This window comes from Dermochelys coriacea, chromosome 5, assembly GCF_009764565.3.
Source record: "Dermochelys coriacea isolate rDerCor1 chromosome 5, rDerCor1.pri.v4, whole genome shotgun sequence".
NCBI classification, from domain to species: domain Eukaryota; kingdom Metazoa; phylum Chordata; order Testudines; family Dermochelyidae; genus Dermochelys; species Dermochelys coriacea.
Window position 1 is genome coordinate 93,017,849 of NC_050072.1, and position 5,484 is coordinate 93,023,332.

The window sequence follows — 5,484 nt, forward strand, 5'->3', positions numbered from 1 at the left end:
ACCTTTCTGCCACGCATCCCTCTCCGCCGGAGAACTGGCAGAATTTAGAGGGCGGGGTGATAGAGCGGAAATGGACAGGACTGCTCCGGTGCCTCTCCCTTCGAGGGAGAGCGTTAGTGCTTAATCAACTAGTCCTGTCCATGCTTTGGTACCGGCTCAACACCCTGGTCCCAGCCCCGGCTTTCCTGACCAACCTGCGGACATCGATTCTGGAGTTCTTTTGGTCAGGACTGCACTGGGTCCCTGCAGGGGTTCTCCATCTACCTGTGGAGGAGGGAGGGCAGGGCCTCAAATGTCTGCTTACTCAGGTCCATGTCTTCCGCCTCCAGACCCTGCAGAGGCTCCTTTATGGTGCAGGTAGTCCGGCGTGGAGCATACTGGCGCACGCCTTCCTGCGCCGCTTCCGAGTGCTCCGATACGACCGACAGCTCCTTTGTCTCCATCCGAGAGGTCTTCCGCGAGACCTCTCCGGGCTGCCGGTCTTCTACCAGGACCTCCTCCGGACCTGGAAACTCTTTACAACGAGCAGGGCCTGGAGTCTCCTGTGACCGGGTCCTGCACAAGGGCACGCCCCGCCCACCCACTACCCCAGGCCCGCCGGACCTTTTAATTGGACCCCTGCCCCGTGGACCCAACCGATCCCTTCACCCCTTCACTAGAAGGCGGCTGCACGAGATGCACCCGGTCTGTTTTCAAACCGCGCCAAGAAAACATCTCTACACGCTCGTGTTCCACACCCTTCACGCCCGCACCCTCGTGTCCCGCCCCGATACAAAATGGCGGGACCTCCTGCCACCTTTGGAGGGTGAAGAGCCCCGGTGGGCCAGCCTATATTCCATCTTAGTCCCAAAGCCCGCCGGGGATGTCAGTTGGCGGCTCCTTCACGGAGCCGTGAGCACGGGCGTGTACTTGGCGCGGTTCACCACAATCCCAGACACCTGCCCCTTTTGCGGCGTGAGGGATACCCTGGCACATGTCTACCTGGAGTGTGCCAGGCTGCAGCCCCTATTCCGGCTCCTCACCAATATCTTATTACGTTTTTGGTTGCACTTCTCCCCTCACCTTCTCATTTATGCACTCCCTATCCGTGGCCCCACAAAGTCCCGGGATCTCCTGGTCAACCTCCTCCTGGCCCTAGCTAAAATGGCCATCTACAAAACCAGAGTGAGGAGGTTGGCCGATGGAGTCTCCTGTGACTGTGGGGCCTATTTCCGATCCTCGGTCCGTTCACGTATCCGGGCAGAGTTCCTCTGGGCGGCGTCCTCTGACTCCCTTGACGCCTTTGAGGAGCAGTGGGCTCTGTCCGGGGTTCTCTGCTCGGTGTCCCCGTCCGGTTCCCTTCTTTTGACCCTTTGACCGCACTCCTGTCCCTGTTATTTTATTAGTTGTCCCCCGGAATTTTTTGGGTATCTAGGTCCTGTGGATCCCCCTTTTAGGCTGGGGGGGACCCTTTAGCAGTGGACGGGCTTCGCCCGCCCACTTCCCGGATCCCAATAAGACTGCTCTCCCATAGCCTTCTAGCTTGGAGGGAGGTGGGAAGCTGCTACTCCTGCTGCTGCTAGGCCCTAAGCTCTCCCTGCTGCTCCAGCTGCTCCCCTGGCTGGGCCAGACACGCCCCATTCTCTGCTACTTGGCTGCTGGACCCCCCACTCTTGGGTGCTGCTACTGCTGCAACTGCAACCCTGGGGTGGGGAGGGGGCTGCTAGCCCACTCCCCAGAGAGGAGGAGTGAGGGACCTCAGCCACTGCTGTTGTGGATACCACCACCACCACCACCACCACCTGAGAGGGGTCCATTCTGCCTGCCTGGAGTACCACCTGGAGTTCCTGGAGCTGCTGCTGCTGTGGAATCTGCTGCCTGGAGCTGCTGAAGTCCAAGGAGGAGAAGAAGAGGATCATCTGCCAGTGGGGCAGCACCTCGAGATTTTGCAGACCACCGTGGAGGGGGCCTAAGACTGAGTAATTTTCAAACTGTGCTCTTGTGGTGGGGGTTTTGACTGTGTTTACAGGGACACGGGGTGTGGCGTGGAGCTGCCCCCCCATCCATCTGTATGTCCCCCCCAACCCCCACCACTACTACCACCACCACTGCCCCCTCCAACACCCCCACTGGCTGTATACCATCTGCCTCAGCTCCTGCCTCTGGACTCAGCTGCTTGCTTGGCTTGCCACGCCCTATTTCCACTCTTTGGGCCAGAAGCAGCAGCAAGCTAAAAAAGACTTGTGCAAGTGCACATGGGCACATGTGCCCCCCCGTACTGCCTACCCCCCAGCTTTGCCCTTTACTACCTGCCCCATTTGCCACTTGCTTTGCCTCCTCTTTTGCTCCAGCCCCCCTTACTAGCTTCAGTTTGTTTGCCTGCCCCGCCCATTTCCTTCTGCAGCCTTTGTTTGTTTACCCCGCCCCAGCCTCTGAAGCTAGCCCTTTGGTTTCCCTGTTCTACCCCCAGACCGCTTAGCCCCTCGCTCCGTGTGCCCATGCCCCCTCCCATGCGCTTGTGCAATTCCCCTTTTTAGTTGCAACCCTCTTCACTGCACCCTCAATGTTGTTGAATCCCCCCCCCCGTAGTGCACCAAGAGGAGCCGGAATTTCCACCTTGTGTCGGTGACTGACCCCTAACCCCTGATTGCCCCCCGTCCAGCCCACCCCTTTTGGCGCCCTCCTCCCCTGCCTGCAGCCTAGCGGGGAGGAGTGGTCGACCTGCTTCCCCTCTCCCCTCCTCCTTTTGGTGTCCCCCCTTTCCTCCTTGCTCATGATGGCGGGGGATGAGACGGGTGAGACCTCTCCAGTAGCCCGAGCTCCCCCTCCCCCGCCTGCCCCTCTGTCACCCCCCCAAGCTTCTACCTCTGCTGCCAAACCATCTGCCATCGCCCCCGCTGGGGCACCAGCAGCGACGGGCACCGGGGTGACCTCCACTGCTGCCACGTCTATCACCCCCTCAGATTTCGGGGAAGTACCCCCAGCCGGCGGGAAGGGCCAGGGGAAGAAGAAGGGGAAGGGCCCCGCTAAAAAGACCAGGCCCTCCATGGCAGGGGCTGCCTCCGATGCCCCGGCCCCATCTCCAGCTGGGGCGCCCCTCCCCGCTGTTCCCTCCACCAGCTCTGCAGGTGTCCCTCCCCAGGCCCCCAGAGCATACGCCCAGGTGGCGGCAGCACCTTCGCCTGCCACTACGTCATTTCTCCAGCCCACCGCCTCCGCTACCATCTATAGAGGCCGGGGCCCCTTTCCCACCATTACTAGGAAGCACGGCGTCCGTTGCCTCCTGGTGCCCGCCTCACCCCACGTGGAAACCTATGTGCGGGCGTTGGCGAGGGTGGTGGGGCCCATGGCCATTGTGGCGGCCTCCAAAATGTATGGCAAGGTCGTCTTCTTCTTAGCATCGGAGGCCGCCGCCCAGGAGGCGGTGGAGAAGGGCCTGGCGGTGGGGGGCGTGTTCGTCCCCTTAGAGCCACTAGAGGACCTGGGCGTCCGCCTGGTCCTGACCTCCGTCCCTCCCTTTCTGCCCAATGCCGCCCTGTTACCCACCCTTTCTACCTTGGGAAAGCCCATCTCTGTCATCAGCCCTCTCCCGTTGGGCTGCAAAGACCCCGCCCTCCGTCACGTCCTCTCCTTCCGCCGGCAAGTGCAGCTTCAACTGCCGCCGGCGGCGTGCGACGGAGAGGCCCTGGAGGGGTCCTTCCTAGTCCCCTACCAGGGGACCCATTACAGGGTGCATTATTCCACGGGGGAGGCCCGGTGCTACCTCTGCCGGGCGATGGGGCACGTCCGGAGGGACTGCCCCCTGGCCCGGGAAGAAGGGGCATCCAGGACACCCGAGCCCCGGCAGGACACCGGCCCCGTAATCGCCGAAGCCCCTGGCTGCCCGGCACCCGAAACCGCCCCTCCTCCTTACCAGTCCACCATTGCTCCCGCTCGGGCCCAAGGGGTACCTCCCCCACTATGCCCAAACGAGCGGGAGAACCCCGCCACCGCTGCTTGCAATCTGGCGGGGCCTGTGGAGGAGGGTGCGGCAGGTACACCGCCCTGCATGGGAGAGGACCCGCCCCAAGGGGAATCTTCCCTCCCTTGTGCTGCCCCACCGTTACCCCCTCGAGTCCCTGAGCCATCGCCTCTGCCCCCTGACACAACCCCTGCTAGCCAGCCCCTGGATGATGCCAGGGAGGGCTGGGCCCTAGTCCAGGGGAAGCGGGGCAAGCGGAAGGCTCGAGCTCCGCTCCTCCCATCTGACGCGGAGGCCCCCCGGAAGACCAGGAAGGGGGGCACCGATGCCGAGCCTTCCGCTCTACCCACGGGTGTGTTCCACCCACCAGAGCCGGCTGGGGAAGACGTGGCAGCACTGGAGACGGTATCTCCCCTCCACGGGAGTCCCTCCCCTCCAAGACCCCCGAGGCACCATTTGAAACCCCAGTGTGCCCCGAAGTAACCGTCGCGTCAGGTGCCGGCGGGGAGAATCCCGGGGTAGCGGAAAACAATTTCCCCTCTATATATGAGGAGATCGAGGCCCTGGGTCTGACCCCGGTCACCCAAGGGGAGGACGATCCTATGCCAGTGGGCCTCGATCTGGGCGACTTCTTTCCAGCCCCCTTTTCCCCATACTCCCTCCCCGTAACCGTTGCTTCTGCTCCCACCTCCGAGGAGCCCCAGGCGTCGCCCCCCGCCTGCCGCTACGTCATTTCTCCAGCCCACCGCCTCAGCTACCATCTATAGCGGCCGGGGCCCTTTTCCCACCATGACCAGGAAGCATGGCGTCCGTTGCCTCCTGGTGCCCGCATCGCCCCACGTGGAGACCTATGTGCGGGCATTGGCGAGGGCGGTGGGGCCCACGGCCACCGTGGCGGCCTCCAAAATGTATGGCAAGGTCGTCTTCTTCTTAACATTGGAGGCCGCCGCCCAGGAGGCGGTGGAGAAGGGCCTGGCAGTTGGGTGCGTGTTCGTCCCCTTAGAGCCGCTAGAGGACCTGGGCGTCCGCCTGGTCCTGATCTCCGTCCCTCCCTTTCTCCCCAATGCCGGCCTGTTCCCCACCCTTTCTACCTTGGGGAAACCCATCTCTGTCATCAGCCCTCTCCCGTTGGGCTGCAAAGACCCCGCCCTCCGTCACGTCCTCTCGTTCTGCCAGCAAGTGCAGCTTCAACTGCCGCCGGCGGCGCGTGACGGAGAGGCGCTGGAGGGGTCCTTCCTAGTCCCCTACAAGGGGGCCCATTACCGGGTGCATTATTCCACGGGGGAGGCCCGGTGCCAATAAGACTACTTTTCTATAGCATCTGGTCTTGCCCCATCACATCGCGATTTCTTCTGCGACTGCATAGTACTCCCTTGTAAAAATTTCTTGGCAGTGACCCTAGTGCTAATGGTAACTCCAATGAAAAAATGTAAGGATCAGCTGATCAGCATTCGATAAGAAACTTTCAGATAGGAAACATGTATTCCTCAGCTCCCTGATTAGGAGGAAGGTGGCTTTTGTAAAAATAATTAGATACATGAACA